Source organism: Bos grunniens, chromosome 11 (assembly GCF_055505025.1).
Source record: "Bos grunniens cultivar Pamir isolate PY7600 chromosome 11, Bosgru_T2T1.0, whole genome shotgun sequence".
In the NCBI taxonomy this organism is placed as follows: Eukaryota; Metazoa; Chordata; class Mammalia; order Artiodactyla; family Bovidae; genus Bos; species Bos grunniens.
Window position 1 is genome coordinate 22,381,389 of NC_141175.1, and position 18,185 is coordinate 22,399,573.

At 41.3% G+C, this 18,185-nt stretch overlaps 1 long non-coding RNA gene across 1 annotated transcript in view; it reads right to left on the reverse strand.

The window, feature by feature from the left end:
- The window catches only part of LOC147362729 (uncharacterized), a 44,152-nt gene extending 34,583 nt beyond the window's left edge, over positions 1-9,569 (reverse strand). The window contains exon 1 of the long non-coding RNA XR_015135776.1: positions 9,289-9,569. This is a non-coding gene — a long non-coding RNA (uncharacterized LOC147362729). The remainder of the gene's footprint in view (positions 1-9,288) is intronic.
- Positions 9,570-18,185: the final 8,616 nt, after the last annotated feature.

The window sequence follows — 18,185 nt, forward strand, 5'->3', positions numbered from 1 at the left end:
CTTCTATATTTAAAGAAGGATGTCTAGCAATTATAATAACTTGACTCAAGAATCAAATATTTAGGGCAGCAAAACCATGTCTATTTCAGGCTGTGCAGCTGACGTACATTCTTAGGCTATACAGGATAAACACAGTATTTCATTTCAAGCTCCTAAAAAGGGAAATGACCATGAGCAAAATGAAAAGGCTTTGTTTCTACACATCACACGCATTTGCAGCGAGCGGGAGTTTGGGCAGCTGAAGCCGACCATTAATAAAGGTCTGACACTGCCTGCAATGGATGATGTTTAAAAGGTTAACACATTTCAGTCTTTCACAGAGGCAGAAAGAAGTGTACACCGACAGAGTTATTAATACACGAGTCGAGTCTGTCATTATTATCCTAATGGTTCTTATCAAAAACAGCAAGAGGTAGGCAAGAAATGGATAATTGCAGGATGAGCATAGGGAGATGGCCTTTTTTTTTTTTTTTTTCTTTTCAAAAAGCTTTCCATCAGCATAATGACCTAAGTATCTGGGACGCACGCTGAAGTGCATTAACCAGATGATGTGATTACTAAGTCTCTTATTTAATTAGCTTTTTTCACCAAAGATTAGCACAATCCAGGCTCCGCCATCTCTCTGCCCTATGTACCCCAAAGTGGAAACTGTCCCCACTCTCTCCCAAAAAACAGACACCATCTCTTCTATCCAGCTTGGCTGTGCCATGGCTTCTGTGGCACTTCCTATTATTCCCTCAAAGGGAAATCTATCTTGACATTCATCCAGCCATCTATCCATCTATCTGCCTTTCCATCAACCTAATTTCCTATGTCATCCCTGAATGGGTTTGAGTTTGCCGATAACAAAGCATTACATACAGTAAGATTGTTAAAAATCTACTGCAGGAAAAATGGCTGTAGGAAGAGAGAAAATAGAGAGAGAAGGAGAAAGAAAGAGAGCATTTTGGAGTATAGTCAGTATACAAAACGGATACGGCATGGTTCAGAAGGACTGCCAGAGATGGTCCCCACCTTTGGATTTTTCTTCTTCCATAGCCAAAGCGAAGAACAACTACATACGTAATCACTTAAAGAATTAATTATGTTCTTCTGGCAAAAGCTAACCAGTTGCTAATGGGAAACTACAGTTATTTTGTTTTCTGAGTTCAAGATGCTTCTCACGCTAGGTCTTCATAGCTTCTGTATGCTAGGTACAACAGGATGCTGTAGGTGACAGCCTCACAGTACCCTCTGCTCCACCAGCATGGCGGCATATTTCTTATGACTGTTTCTTCTAACGTTCCTTGGTGTAGCCAGTGGCGTAGGGCCAATATGAAAACTGATGGCAGGCCAAAATGACAGGGTCCCTCAGCACCCTTGACTGTTGTCGTTCTAGCAATTATTGTAGTGTTTTACAACTTCCAGTTTAGTTGTCCATAAAACTCAATTCCTTGGGGCAAAGAACAGTATTTTATTTTCCTGTGAATCTGCAGAGATTAGCACAGTGCTTGGAACAATGAATACTTCTGAATGAATTAATTTATACGTTGTATGTATAAGTTGGGTTTTTTGTTTGTTTGTTTGTTTGTTTTCAGAAAGAGCCTTCTCTCAGAGCAACCATAAAAAAATTGAGAACATATTTTAAATGAATCAGCAGAGAAGACTGGAGAAGTCTTCTTTCTGCTGCATGTATTTATAGAACATGCTCATGCAAAGAATATTGTGATGGTTAATTCTGTGTCACCTTGCCTCAGTTAACAATGTGGTCAAACTTTCCTCTAGATGCTTCTATGATTTTTTTGGATGAGATTTACATGTATATCAATGTTTTTTAAGTAAAGCAGATTGTCCTCCACATGTAGGTTCAGTTCAGTTAATCACTCAGTTGTGTCCAACTCTTTGCGACCCCATGAATTGCGGCACGCCAGGCCTCCCTGTCCATCACCATCTCCCGGAGTTTACTCAAACTCACGTCCGTTGAGTCGGTGATGCCATCCAGCCATCTCATCCTCTGTCATCCCCTTCTCCTCCTGCCCCCAATCCCTCCCAGCATCAAAGTCTTTTCCAATGAGTCAACTCCTCACATGAGGTGGCCAAAGTACTGGAGTTTCAGCCTTAGCCTCATTCCTTCCAATGAACACCCAGGACTGATCTCCTTTAGGATGGACTGGTTGGATCTCCTTGAAGTCCAAGGGACTCTCAAGAGTCTTCTCCAACACCACAGTTCAAAAGCATCAATTCTTCGGCAATCAGCTTTCTTCACAGTCCAACTCTCACATCCATACATGACCACTGGAAAAACCATAGCCTTGACTAGACAGACCTTTGTTGGCAAAATAATGTCTCTGCTTTTTAATACGCTATCTAGGTTGGTCATAACTTTCCTTCCAAGGAGTAAAGGTCTTTTAATTTCATAGCTGCAATCACCACCTGCAGTGATTTTGGAGCCGAGAAAAATAAAGTCAGCCACTGTTTCCACTGTTTCCCCATCTACTTCCCATGAAGTGATGGGACCGAATGCCATGATCTTCGTTTTCTGAATGTTAAGCTTTAAGCCAACCTTTTCACTCTTCCCTTTCACTTTCATCAAGAGGCTTTTGAGTTCCTCTTCACTTTCTGCCATAAGGGTGGTGTCATCTGCATATCTGAGGTTATTGATATTTCTCCCGGCAATCTTGATTCCAGCTTGTGGTTCCTCCAGCCCAGTGTTTCTCATGATGTACTCTGCATATAAGTCAAATAAGCAGGGTGGCAATATACAGCCTTGACGTACTCCTCTTCCTATTTGGAACCAGTCTGTTGTTCCATATCCAGTTCTAACTGTTGCTTCCTGACTTGCATATAGGTTTCTCAAGAGGCAGGTCAGGTGGTCTGGTATTCCCATCTCTTTCTGAATTTTCCACAGTTTATTGTGATCCACACAGTCAAAGGCTTTGGCCTTTGTAGTCAATAAAGCAGAAATAGATGTTTTTCTGGAACTCTCTTGCTTTTTCGATGATCCAGCAGATATTGGCAATTTGATCTCTGGTTCCTCTGCCTTTTCTAAAACCAGCTTGACCATCTGGAAGTTCATAGTTCACGTATTGCTGAAGTCTGGCTTGGAGAATTTTGAGCATTACTTTACTACTGTGTGAGATGAGTATAATTGTGTGGTAGTTTGAGCATTCTTTGGCATTGCCTTTCTTTGGGATTGGAATGAAAACAGACCTTTTCCAGTCCTGTGGCCACTGCTGAGTTTTCCAAATTTGCTGGCATATTGAGTGTGGCACTTTCACAGCATCATCTTTCAGGATTTGAAATAGCTCAACTGAAATTCCATCACCTCCACTAGCTTTGTTCATAGTGATGCTTTCTAAGGCCCACTTGACTTCACATTCCAGGATGTCTGACTCTAGGTGAGTGATCACACCATCATGATTATCTGGGTTGTGAAGATCTTTTTTTGTACAGTTCTTCTGTGTATTCTTGCCATCTCTTCTTAATATCTTCTGCTTCTGTTAGGTCCATACCATTTCTGTCCTTTATCGAGCCCATCTTTGCATGAAATGTTCCCTTGGTATCTCTAATTTTCTTTAAGAGATCTCTTGTCTTTCCTGTTCTGTCGTTTTCCTCTATTTCTTTGCGTTGATTGCTGAGGAAGGCATTCTTAAATCTCATTGCTATTCTTTGGGACTCTGCATTCAGATGCTTATATCTTTCCTTTTCTCCTTTGCTTTTCACTTCTCTTCTTTTCACAGCTATTTGTAAGGCCTCCTCAGACAGCCATTTTGCTTTTTTGCATTTCTTTTCCATGGGGATGGTCTTGATCCCTGTCTCCTGTACAATGTCACAAACCTCCGTCCATAGTTCATCAGGTACTCTATCTATCGGATCTAGTCCCTTACATCTATTTCTCACTTCCACTGTATAATCATAAGGGATTTGATTTAGGTCATACCTGAATGGTCTAGTGGTTTTCCCTACTTTCTTCAATTTAAGTCTGAATTTGGCAATAAGGAGTTCATGATCTGAGCCACAGTCAGCTCCCAGTCCAAGGAGAGGTGGCTGCATGGGCATGAAGGGTCGAGAGGAGCTACTCCCCATTCAAGGTCAGGAGGGGCGGCCGTGAGGAGATACCCCTTGTCCAAGGTAAGGAGCAGCAGCTGCGCTTTGCTAGAGCAGACGTGAAGACATTCCCCACGTCCAAGGTAAGAGAAACCGAAGTAAGATGGAAAGTATTGTGAGAGGGCATTGGAGGGCAGACACACTGAAACCATAATCAGAAAACTAGTCAATCTGATCACACAGACCACAGCCTTGTCTAACTCGATGAAACAGCCATGCCGTGGGGGGCCACCCAAGACGGACGGGTCATGGTGGAGAGGTCTGACAGAATGTGGTCCACTGGAGAAGGGAATGGCAAACCACTTCAGTGTTCTTGCCTTGAGAATCCCATGAACAGTATGAAAAGGCAAAATGATAGGATACTGAAAGAGGAACTCCCCAGGTCAGTAGGTGCCCAATATGCTACTGGAGATCAGTGGACAAATAACTCCAGAAAGAATGAAGGGATGGAGCCAAAGCAAAAGCAATACCCATTGTGGATGTGACTGGTGATAGAAGCAAGGTCTGATGCTGTAAAGAGCAATATTGCATAGGAACCTGGAATGTCAGGTCCATGAATCAAGGCAAACTGGAAGTGGTCAAGCAAGAGATGGCAAGATGAATGTCGACATTCTAGGAATCAGCTAACTAAAATGGACTGGAATGGGTGAATTTAACTCAGACGACCATTAAACCTACTACTGTGGGCAGGAATCCCTTAGAAGAAATGGAATAGCCATCATAGTCAAAAAAAGAGTCCAAAATGCAGTACTTGGATGCAATCTCAAAAACGACAGAATGATCTCTGTTCGATTCCAAGGCTAACCATTCAATATCACAGTAATCCAAGCCTATGCCCCAACCAGTAATGCTGAAGAAGCTGAAGTTGAACGGTTCTATGAAGACCTACAAGACCTTTTAGAATTAACACCCAAAAAAAGATGTCCTTTTCATTATATGGGGCTTGAATGCAAAAATAGGAAGTCAAGAAATACCTGGAGTAACAGGCAAATTTGGCCTTGCAGTACGGAATGAAGCACGGCAAAGGCTAACAGAGTTTTGCCAAGAAAATGCACTGGTCATAGCAAATACCCTCTTCCAACAACACAAGAGAAGACTCTACACATGGACATCACCACATGGTCAAAACCGAAATCACATGTAGGTGGGTCACATCTAATCAGTGGAGGGTCTGATGGATCAAGAGGCCGGCCTCCTGGAACAAACAGGGATTCTCCAGCAGACTGCCTTTAGTCTTCATTTGCAACGTTGGACTTTTCTGGTCCTATAGTAGACTGCCTTTGGACTTGGGGTGCAGCTCTTTCCTGTTTCCAACTTGCTGGCCTCTCCCATCAGAAACTGAACTCACCAAATCTCCATAATCTATCTTGTAAGCTATTAAACAAAACAAAACAAAACAAAACTCTCCTCTCCCATATATATGGGTGTGTAAGTATATGCATATAATCTTATATTTATTGATATTTTGATTACATATTTTAAAGTATTAATTTAAACATGGATAGTAGAATGACATGCTTAGATATAATGATAACTGAGAAAGATATAAGGCTGCTTGACAATGATGTGGAGTTAACTTTGTAGTCATGCAGAACTGGGGTTGAATCCCAGTTTCATGCTTTGCTCAGGGAACTTTATTGAGATATTAACATCTGCTATGTTCATATTCATATCTGTAAAATGGGAGAAAATCTGTTGACAGACCTTGGAGGATTTTTGTCAGAGATAAATTCGATTATCAACATATATTACTGAGTCCAGTTTGTAACCCCATAATGCTCCATAGGCGGTACGCTTCCTTTGTTCTGCCCCACAGCATAAACTATGAATGAAAACACTTCTGTTGGGGTGATAAAAAGAGACATGATTAACCTTTTCTTCAAAATGTTCTGTAATGTTACATCATCTTTTCAACAGAAAAGAACGTGTTAGGAAATGTTCAGCCTCCGTATCAGGCCCTGCAGTCCACAGTGCAAACACTAAAGTGTGTCTGTCCCCGCATTTGCCTTCTGCCTCTCTCCCTGCTATGCCACCGGGTGGGGGGTCGGGGGGAGGGCTGGGGTGGGGGGGGCAGTGGAACAGAGCACTTCTCTCACTCGCTTCCTAGTTAATCTCAGCCAGCTTGAATGATTACAACACTCTGAAACCTCTTGCTTTGCTGAGCCTTTGAGGATCTTGCTGAACTGCTGTCCAAGGGCACATTATTTTTTTTTTTTTTCTGTCCAACAGACCTGCAAGGTTGCTAAGCGCATACAAGGATAAAGAGCAATCTGAGTTACTCAATACTTGTTTTGCAAAGTCTGTTTTAAAAAAATTGCATCACATCCCATTTGACGATTGTGCAACACAGGGTGGATACCTAAGCTGAAAGTTAAGTAAGTCTGAGCTCTGGGCACCTTTGCAATTTAGACGTTCATTTGTACCAATGTGGAAAATAGCCAGTTGTTCTCAGTTTGAAAGAAAAAAAATGTGTAAAAAGGCAATGGAAATAGACCCCAATGTTCCTTCAACATATCAAATACACATAGAAAATTTCCTATCCTGTTTTTCTCTCAGGTACTTGCTGTATTACATTCATGTGATAAATGAGATTAGTCCTTGATCTTAAGAAAGGAAATTCCTCCTAACCTTGCCAGTTCACTCAGGGTTGCCTTTTAGTACAACGAAAACTGATTAAGGAATTGCCTAGTTTAGGTTCAAATATTGGTGCCGCCACTTACTAGTTAGATGCCCTTGGAGATATGGCTCAATCTCTGAGTGTGACTGACTTCATCTTGAAGATGTGGATGATAATATTTAAGTCAGAAGTTAATGAGAATAGTAAAGTGCTGGAGCCACAACCTGGCAAGCAATGGAGATCAACACCTATTGGTTTCCCTTCCAACTCTCAATATTTTCCATCCTTAAATTTCTCACCATAATCAGTGCATTTCCACACCCACAGTGGACATCATTCCATCCCAGGGTAGACACTGGTCCTGGGATGTGGGCCACCGGCTCAGAGAAGAGTCAGACTTGGGCACTGCCTTTGGGGTGCTCTTGGTTTACAAGGGAGTCAGGTCTATCTTCAAAATGAGTCTGATGAAGGCAGATGGCAGTGAACACTGAGCCAGAAGTTCAGGGAACCAGGTCTCTTTGAGAGTAGGAAGCACCAAGAGAGAGGGGAGAGGAGAGATTCTTCTAAACTGAGCAATCCCAGAAATGCAAGTAAGAGCTGGGCTTGCATCTGATGTGTACTCTAAGGTACCATTGGAGGGAATCTGAGCTGTGTTTCTAAAACAAAACAACTCAGCCCATGATTTGCACAAGTGTTCTGCTACTGGGTATTTCTCTAAATGTAGAGTGTCATTTACCCTCTGTAAGCTTGCATTTCCTCAATCCCTAAAATAAGGCAAAGACTCCATGCTTCTCAGGCTTCCCAGGTGGCTCAGTGATAGAGAATCCACCTGCCAATGCAGGAGAAGCAGGAGACTAGGGTTTAATCCCTGGATCAGAAAGATCTCCTGGAAGAGGAAATGACAAGCCACTCCAGTATTCTTGCTTGAGAAACCCCATGGACAGAGGAGCCTGGCAGGCTACAGTCCATGGAGTCACAAACAGTTGTACCTGACTGAGCACACACATACACATACACCATGCTTCTTGATGATGTGTTCTGGGGGAAAAGTGAGTGGTGGAAGGGGATGGAATGGAGAGGAGGTTAAGGCTTAATGACATAACTGGTATGTGGGTTTGTCCAACTTGAAATCTTACAGGAATGTGAGAGATTGTTATGGTGAGTAATTAAGCAAGTGCGAGCTAAGGAGCTTCTAACTCTTTGCAGCCCCATGGACTGTAGCCTACCAGGCTCCTCCATGCATGGGATTTTCCTAGCAAGGATACTGGAGTGCCATTTCCTTTTCCAGGGGAATCTTCCAAACCTAGGGATCGAACCCGGGTCTCCTGTATTGCAGGAAGACGCTTTACCCTCTAAGCCACCAGGGAAGACCTATTTTGCTTCAGTCAAGTCCAACCCTTTTCAACCCTACGTATTGTAGCCTGCCAGGCTCCTCTGTCCATGGGATTCTCCAGGCAAGAATAATGGAATGGGTTGCTGTTTCCTCCTCTGGAAGATATTCTCAGGGATCAAATCTTCTTATGTCTCCTGTGTTGGTAGGTGGGTTGTTTATAGCTAGAGCCACCTGGAGAACCCATAATTATGCACTTGTTGCAAAAATATTGGATTTTTCAGTTATATGAAGGACCCAGTGTTTTGTGCAGATTCAGCATTGGCACTTTGAATAAAATGGGTGCTCTTTTTTTTTTTTTTTTTTTACTGGGCTCACAGGGAGAAACTGAGGCAGTCCCTAGCCTGGGCTTTCCACAAGCAACAGGAACATGTCACTCAGCCACCATCTAGTTTCCTCACACAAAACACCCTCTATTACACTCTCAAATGTCTTTGGCATAAGAAACACACACACGTACCCTCAAAGGGCAAATGCCATGCAAATGACACATTTCCCACAAGACGTGGGATCTACTGTGGCCAGGATAAGCCTGAGGGCTCGGGCTATACCCAAACTGGAACATTTCAGCCGAGTGGAGTCTTTCATTCCTGAAGTGAGTTCGGAGACAGGAACTCAAAAAAAAAAAAAGACAGGAACACTTAAAAAAAAAATTGTTGTAGAACAAATAAAACCGAGAGGAAGCTTAAAGTAAACCTGACACCACCTAGAAACTGAGAATCTTTGGTGCCGTTCCAGCAAGGGTGGCATTCTGAGGACTCAGTGGGACTTTAAACCTAACGTTAGTTTAGTAATTGGATTTCCAGAACCAGTACAAGAAGGCTGCTATTGGATTTTGAAAACTGAACCTGAGAATTTCAGGAGCAGTTGTTATAGAAAGGATAATTCTGATGATGGTAACACAATTATTTGGTGTTGGGTACTTTTTCATTTATTCCTTTGACTTGGTAAAATCCCTCTGGGGCTTTATTTTGAGAATATTCTCAAAATTGTGAGTTATAGGAATACTTGTCCTCATTACATGAATGGTGCAGCATATTGCCATGCGGCACTTGAAAAAATAGATACAAATTCTATCTATGAGATATATGTTCTTATACAATGAGGAAAAAAAAAACACATTAAACTTTCTATTTTGAACTAACTTTAGTCTTACAGAAACGTTTCAAACAAAGTACAGAGAGTTTTTACATACCTGTCAACCAGTGTCCCTGATACTCACATCTTACGTAATGATGGTACAATTAACAACGATCAAATCCAGGAAGTTAGTGTTTCCAAACTGGCGTTTGATTGAATTCTGCTTGTTTTTCCATGAATGAGCCTATTCTGTTCCAGGACTCCATCCAGAATCCCATTTTGCATAAAGCTGTTATTTTTCCTTAATCTCTTCCAAGTAGAAGTTTCTCAGTCTTTTCTTGTCTTTCATGATAAGGGAAAATATTCATGGCTTAGGTTGGCTGAGGAAAGAAGGACGCTGAAGGGTACACACACACATACACACACACAATGAGATCCCACCCACACAAAGAGAGATAAGACTGAAAACATGTTAGGAAGAAATACTAAAAACATTAACAGTTTTAAGAGTTAGCTAGCTTAACTCTGAGTGAGGGCTTATAGGCCCTTATTACCCTCTACTTTGGCTTCCTCTATTTTGTAAAATCGGAGAGGCAATGGCAACCCACTCCAGTACTCTTGCCTGGAAAATCCCATGGACAGAGGAGTCTGATAGGCTACAGTCCATGGGGTCGTGAAGAGTCAGACACGACTGAGCGACTTCACTTTCACTTTCCACTTTCATGCATTGGAGAAGGAAATGGCAACCCACTCCAGTGTTCTTGCCTGGAGAATCCCAGGGACAGCGGAGCCTGGTGGGCTGTCGTCTATGGGGGTCGCACAGAGTCGGACACGACTGAAGCCACTTAGCAGCAGCAGCAGCATTTTGTAAAATATAGTTTCAAACATGATCACCCAATATTTAAAACCGGAAAGGGAGAAAACAACAACAACAACAACTCACAGAACATAAAACAAAAACCCTAAGGGGAAGAATTTTACCATCTCAAAGGGTTTGTTCTCCCATTTAATCTGACTGAACTATCCTTCATCACGTTTGCAGGTACGAACAAAAGTACCCAAATATGAGTGGTTCAGAAGTACAATGTAGTGAATCTCATCATCTGGAGTGTCAAAAATATAAAAGCTCCCCAGGTGAGATGAATACAGAGGGAATCCACCTGAACTGATCTTCTGGAAGGAAGAGCTGTTGTGGAGGAATGGACATCCCCTTCTGCATATCAAGCCCCCCTGGGAAATTTTGAGGGGGACACAACATTGACCTGGCAGGATAAAGACTGAGAAGCATATTTACTGCTGTCATCTTCTGTTCCGAAGGTTCTAGAGACAGAAGACAGATGTCCCTGATCAAGTGCTTTATAGGAAATGTACTCTTGGCTGACTCTTCTCAGCTATCTTTGTCACCACTAGCTTGTCACCAAAGTGAATGACAGTGAAGTCCTGAAAAAAAAGAGGGCCTTGTCTTTGCAGGCAGGCAGGAAGAAGAGCTCCAGTGGCAGGGGCCCACTCCATCCACTGCTTGGGAGAGAGGATCTTCGGTGTAAAGAGGCTAGAAGAGCAGTCTCTGTGCTTGTAGTCATGGAAAAAAAGGACAGTGAGCGAGGTTTGCTTGGCTGGACCCCAGAGGAGACTGAGGGGTGAACAGGAAGCACCTGCTCTTTTGAGGGACTTGGATCTTTTTTACCCGCATATAACAATGTTTGTCATTCATTGAGCACCTACTATGTTCTTGACTTCAATGTCAAATCTGTGATTATGTTGTGCAATAGGTAACACAAATCCGTTTTATCCGCAAGGAATATGAGACTCTTACAGGGCATGTGATCTTGAATTATGTCATCTGAGATCCCATTTCCTCCTCCTTATGATGAGAATAAAAATCCCCGTGCCCCCAAAGCTGTTGGGATTAAATGAACCACATAGAAAACAAATAGCTTCCCAGGTGGTGTTAGTGGTAAAGAACTTGCCTGCCAATGAAGGAGGCTTAAGAGACGTGGATTCGATCCTTGTGTTGGGAAGATTCTTGGAGAAGAGCATGACAATCCATTCCAATATTCATGCCTGGAGAATCCCATGGACAGAGGAGCCTGGAGGGCTACAGTCCATGGGGTTGTAAAGAGTCAGACATGAATGAAGCAACTTAGCATGCAGTACATTTAAAAAAAAATATTGAACACATTTCTTAAAACTCAGTAGGTTCTTTGCTGCCCAGATCCCTCAGTGATGTTCTTTCTGGGACGTTTCCCTTCAAGTGTGATCTGGTTTAGATTTTTTTAATTTAAGCCCAGAAACACAAGAACCTGCCAAGGACAGAAACTCTTTTTGGAATCTTCCTGAAATGCAAACAGTTTAAAGGTCACTGAAAACTTCATCCAGTATATATTTATATTTGTCTCGTAAACTCTTGAGGAGAGTTTTCCAGCAGACGGTGGTGTCTCAGGAGACTTCTTGCTAAGGCTCCCGTAACTCATTCTTTGTTTTCTTTGGCTTCTGCTTCTTGAAAGGAAAGGGGAACTCAGTGAAAAATGTTAAACAAGGCCAAAGATATAAATATGTTTAAAAATCACTAAATAAAAATGTTTGAAAGCATTGAGGCAGGGGGATTTCTCAGTCATTGGTGCCAAGCTGAAGGCCAGCTTTAGTGCCCTGAATCTTCTCCCTCCAGGTTTCTGAGAGCTCCGGGTATCTAGAATGTTTTTGTACTGACATGTGGGTGCTTTTGCTGCTGCTGCTAAGTCGCTTCAGTTGTGTCCGAATCTGTTCGACCCCAGAGACATGTGGGTAGGGGAGTGTAAAAAGTGGGAAAACCAAGTGACTGCTCTCAAAATGTTTTAGCAGGTAAATGTGGGATGACTATAGACTCCTGTACTGCTTCATAGAGATACATTAAAAATGCACAGTTTGAGACTCAGAGGGAGGTGGAGATTCATCTCTTACAGCTGTACGCTTCTTTAATTTTTTTTTAACTTAGAGTAAAATTAATTTTAAAAATTTGGTTTAGTATTCTATGAGATGCTTCTATGACTCATGTAATCGCCACCACAATCAGAATATGGAACATTTCTATCACTTCAAGCAGTTCCTTCATTGCTGTTCTTTGAGGTTACTCCTTCCCCTACCCTTAAACCTTGGTGACCACTAATCTCTCTGTCATTTCAGACCTGTCTTTTTGAGAAAGTCATATAACTGGAATCATACAATACATGACCTTTGGAGATTAGCTTCTTTCATTTAATATAATGAAATTCATTGTTCATCCAAGAGATTCATCCAAGTTGTCTGTATCAATAATGTGCTCCTTCTTAATTGCTATAATCCCCCTGTTATGGATCGAATATGTATGTCCCTCCCCAAAATCAGGTATAGAAGCCCCAACCCTCAACGTGACTCTACTTGGAGATAGAGCCAGTAAGGAGGCAATAAAAGTTAAATGAGGTTATCAGGATGGGGTCTTCGGGGTCGGTGAGCTTGTAAGATTAGACAGAGACATATGGAGTGAGTGCCCATGCTCCAAGTAAAGTCTTTGTGAAGACACGTCCAGAAGGCAACCATCTGCAAGTGAGGAATGGAGCTCTCACCCAGAAGTATGTTGGTCAGTACCTTGGTCTTGAACTTCCTAGCATCTTGAACTGTGAGAAATACATTTTTCTTCTGTCATCTCATTTGTGCTATTTCATTATGGTAGCTGGAGCAAGCTAATGTATTCTTTAATTTCACTCTTTTTCAGAATGGTTTTGGTTAGTTTATTTGCATTTCCATATGCATTTAGAAATTTGTTGGGATTCTTATAATGATTGGTACTGCATTCAGTCTGCATTATCAGTTTAAGGAAAACTGGCATTTTTCCTATGTTGAGAATTGCTATCCATGAGCTTTGTATGTCTCTCCAATTGTTTGCCTTTTCTTTGATTTATAATCAGCATTTTTTAGTATATAGAAGAATACAGACCTTTATAAGTTTCTCTAAATTTATATGTAAGTATTTTGTTAATGCTATGGTGAATAGTGTTAATATTTTAATTTTGATTCCCCAAAGTTTACTGTTAGGGTGGAGAAATACTCTTCCAATGTGATGATCATACACTCTATGAGCTTATCTAACCAACTTAATTGTTCTAGGAGTTTATATTATACAAAATGGAGTCTTCTCAGGATATCAGCTTGGCTTTCCAGGGGGCTCAGTGGTAAAGAATCTGCCTACCAACGTAGGAGACTTAGGTTTGATCCCTGTGTTGGGAAGATCCCCTGGAAAGGAAATGGGAACCTACTGCAGTATTCTTACCTGGAAAATCCCATGGACAGAGGAGCCTGGCGGGCTACATACAGTACATGGGGTTGGACATGACTAAACAACAAATAACAATAGATATCAACTACTCTATTGCTCAGTATGAAGCAGACATCAAAAATCTCTATTCTTTTTTGCCTATTTACAAACTACAGAAGGTAATTAATGTCTTCTAAAACACTTTTTTCCCCGGTGGCTCAGGTGGTAAAGCATCCGCCTACAATGTGGGAGACCCGGGTTCAATCTCTGGGTTGGGAAGATCTCCTTGAGAAGGAAGTGGCACCCCACTTCAGTATTCTTGCCTGGAAAATCCCATGGATGGAGGAGGCTGGTAGGCTACAGTCCATGGGGTCGCAAAGAGTCGGACACGACTGAGTGACTTCATTTTCACTTTCGAAACGCATTTTTAACAGCAAAAGAAGTACCATGAATAGTCATTTATTGGGGGAGAAGTGGTGACGTTTATGGTGTTGGGTGTGTAAACACCTATGCTTGCAATATATTTCAAGGTATATGAATAAAAAATTAACTCTTGATCCAAAAACCACTTAATGTACTTGCTTTATGCTCATGATATTGGGTTGAAAGATAACACATTACTTGCAATTCATCACTGCTTTATAGCCTCGTGTTCCTGTACATCTTTTCCTTTGTTTATAATCTCTTCCTTTGCTGCTGCTGCTGCTGCTAAGTCACTTCAGTCGTGTCCGACTCTGTGCGACCCCATAGACGGCCTCCCAACAGGCTCCCCCGTCCCTGGGATTCTCCAGGCAAGAACACTGGAGTGGGTTGCCATTTCCTTCTCCAATGCATGAAAGTGAAAAGTGAAAGTGAAGTCACTCAGTCATGCCTGACTCTTAGCAACCCCACGGTTGCTGCAGCCTACTAGGCTCCTCCATCCATGGGACTTTCCAGGCAAGAGTACTGGAGTGGGGTGCCATTGCCTTCCTTTGCTATTACCTATCTAATTAAGCAATGGCTATCTAGTGTGTACCACTCAGCAACTGAAAGCTTGTACCACCAGGAATAACTGCTGAATAAGCAAGAAATCACTGGGGTCATCAGTATCCAAATAATAGTGTGCGACCTGTGCCAGACATGGAAGTTGTGATTTCAGTTTTTTTCTTTAATTCTTCTTAAAATAAAATCCACTAGGTAGACACATCTACCATTGTTTTAACCACAAGGAAATGAAATGTTCAAGATGCTCAACAACTTACCCAGTGCTACAGAGTATCAGTGATGAGAACTGAGGTTGCCTGTCTTGAAACCAATGCCTATACCTCTCAGCTATGAGGCTGCCCTTCTCAGCCCCATTCCAGAGACTGGTGAGCATCACTCTACTATGACCCAAGCAAACCTGCTCTCAGGAGCTGAGGCTTTCAGGACAATGCCAGGGGATAAAACAATGATGGCACACTATTGGGAAATATTTTATAGATCATTAGAAAATATATTTTTCTTTTCTTGTACCTCTTAGCTTCCCAAACTTTACTGTCAATAAACATTTCTTGGGTCCCAAATGGGAACAGCAGCTGTGATCATGATATAAATGGAGCTCATCTTGTAGGCTTCCTCCTTTGTGACTTAATTTAACAAGCATGGGCCAGTCTAGACTCTGTGACAGAAGCCATTCCTAGGCATTCAACCTGGGTTAAAAATCCAGCCTCCACCATGGTCTGTGGGATCCAAGAAAATCCTACTGTTTTTCTCTATTTACATTGATGAAGTAAAAGGCTGATTTTTGTGGATGGGCAGTTAAGGCAATAAAGGAAAACAGTGCAATACTTAGGAAAGTGGCTGGCACATAGGAGGTCTTCTTAATTGATTGCTTTTTTACTATTAATTTGTGATTTTTGTATTTCTCAAACTTTAGTGGAGGAATGGGATAGTATTCATGTTTAAAATCAATTTTAAAAAGGTGAAAGTGATTATTCATTATTATCCAATTTTCATCAAGAACTAACTACATACAAGTATAGAACTGAGTTATAACCTTGGCTTTTAAGCAAAGAAAACATGAGATAAAGATGCTTAGCTTTGGATATTTACTCTGAAAATGGGGGTAAAGATTTGAATGCCATGTCACTCTATTCTGAGAGAAGGGCTGAGAAGCCTTGTATGCTGATTAGATATGAATTCTCAAGGAGCAGGGAGTCAGGCTGACTGGGCATTTCTGAGTTAGGCCAATCTGGAAGATAAAAAGACCTTAACCTTGCAAATGAGGAGTTGTAGGAGAAACTGATATCCCACCCCCCACTCCCACCTCCAGAAGAAGCTAATGAGTTCAGATTTAGACCTGTAGACTGAAAAATTTAGGCATGTCTCAACATAATTTGTCATTGCAAAACTAAATTGTAAGTGAAGAAATAAATACAAGTATGTCATGTCTTCATAAGAAGCTAAAATACATTTATTAATTGTCCCATCTAAAGTTCCAACAGTTAAAAATTGGCTAATAAAATGATGGCATATTTTGCATGCTAGAATTATGACATATAAGGTAAACAAAATTGGTGTGATAACATATGAAACATGAAGCATAACAAGTCGAACGTGTATAGTACAAGATGATATATATAGAGAACATAATTTTATTTTTGTGAAAATACAATATAGTGAGGACAAAAAAAACTAGGAAAAACTAAGCCCATAGCTGTTGCTTATGGATTGTTGGACTTTGGATGACTGTTTTTCCTAAACATTTACAATGGTGTTTCTCATATTCTATAATAAAAAATTACTAATTTTCTAATAAGTCAAAAGGGGTAAGGATGACTATAACATTTAATGGGAAGAGTTTAAAATCAGCCAGACAACAGCATCAACAAGAGTACCTGGGTGGTATCCCTGGACACAGACAGCTGCTTACTTTTGGAAAATTGATTAGTATGTGGGAGTGTAAGCATTTTGTAATTAATCAAAGTATACTAAAGGGTTTAACTAAATCCTCACAATGAAATTAATAGAACAGGTGAGCTTATTCTATTTTGGCACACATTTGGTTCGTGAACCACAGTTCCTCTGAAGAAGAGCAGACTATAGTCCTCCCTTGGTATTTGAGTGGGATTGGCTCCAAGACCCTCACTGATACCAAAATCCATGGATGCTCAGGTTTCTTTTAGTATACAATTGCATAGTATTTGCATATAACCTACAGTATACTTTCAGTCATCTCTGGATTACTTAACAATACATAATACAATGTCAATGCTACGCAAATCATTATAAATACAATATAAATGCTATGTAAATAGTTACCAGCACATGGAATACTGAAGCTTGGTTTTTGAGAATTTTCTGGAATTAAAAAAAAAAGTTTCCATCTATGTTGATTGAATCCACGGATGGGCAACTGGCAAATATGGAGGACCAACTGTAACTCCATGTATGGGAGGCAGGACACAGAGCGAAAAGGAAATAATAGAAATGAAAAGATTGCAAATTTATCCTTGCACACTGACTTGCTATGTGAACTTGGTAAATCATTTGCCTTTGCTGTCCCTTTTTCCTAAACAATAAAATTTGAACAGTCATACTTATAAGAATATTTTGAGGATTGAACTAAAGTGCAAGTTAAAAGCATCTTGTGTAGTGCCTGGTGGTGGTCTCTGTAGGTAATAACCATGGTTGTGTTTCTGTGTAAATGGTTATCTGCCTGCCAAGCTACCTAGTCTATTAGTATTATTTTCACACACAATACAGAGTGTATAAATTCGGTGTGGGCAGCAATTGTATTGGCTTCATTCAACACTGTATTCCCATTGTACAGCATCTGACAGAGGAGCCCCTCTGTGACTATGAATGATGATAATAAAGCACACAGGGAAGAATGGAAAATTGGAGTACTGACTAGTCCAGGGCGAGATGTCCACCCGTGGAGATTTACACAGAGATTCGCACAGACCCAGTGGGGACCTTGGAGAAGAAGGCGCAGGTAGCCCATGGCTTTGTTGCAGCCACCTGCCTTCCAGAGCATGAAGGGAGTCACGTGTCATGAAGCTGACATGACAAAAAAGCAATATGAATAGACAGAAATAATGAGGTGCTTGGAGAACCCCTGGAGCTGCTGGGTCAGCCTTCTCCAGAAGCCCTACATGTGTCTGTCTTTTTTAGGTCCCTGTCCTGTCCTTTATAACAGGCTTCCCTGGTGGCTCAGTGGGTGAAGAATCTGCCTGCAATGCAGAAGACCTTGGTTAGGTCCCTGAGTTGGGAAGATCCCCTGGAGAAGGAAATGGCAACCCACTCCAGTATTCTTGCCTGGAGAGTTTCCTGGACAGAGGAACCTGGTAGGTTACAGCTTGTGGGGTTTCAAGACATGACTGAGTGACTAAACACACATGCACACTCTTTATAACAGCTGGAGTTGGGTTTTCTGTCATGTCCAACTAAGATACACTCTAGATGATATCCCTGTGGACCTGGAATTTTCTCACCTTTTAAAATGGTAAGAATGATAATTATTACATTGTAGATTATATATTCATTGGTCTCAGTCTGCTTTGCCCCATTAATGTTGTTTTAAAAACCACCCTTAACTCACAGTCATTTATCAGTAAAAGTCTGTTCTGGTGTTCTTACATCTTTAGGTCATCATCAGCTGAGATGATATAGGATGGGCTTCTTATGGTGTAAGGCTGCCCTGAGGTGTATGGACAACAGACAAATGTCTTGTGCAGAGCCCTGACTAGATAACCAATTTGAATCATTCAAAGTCAGCGCAT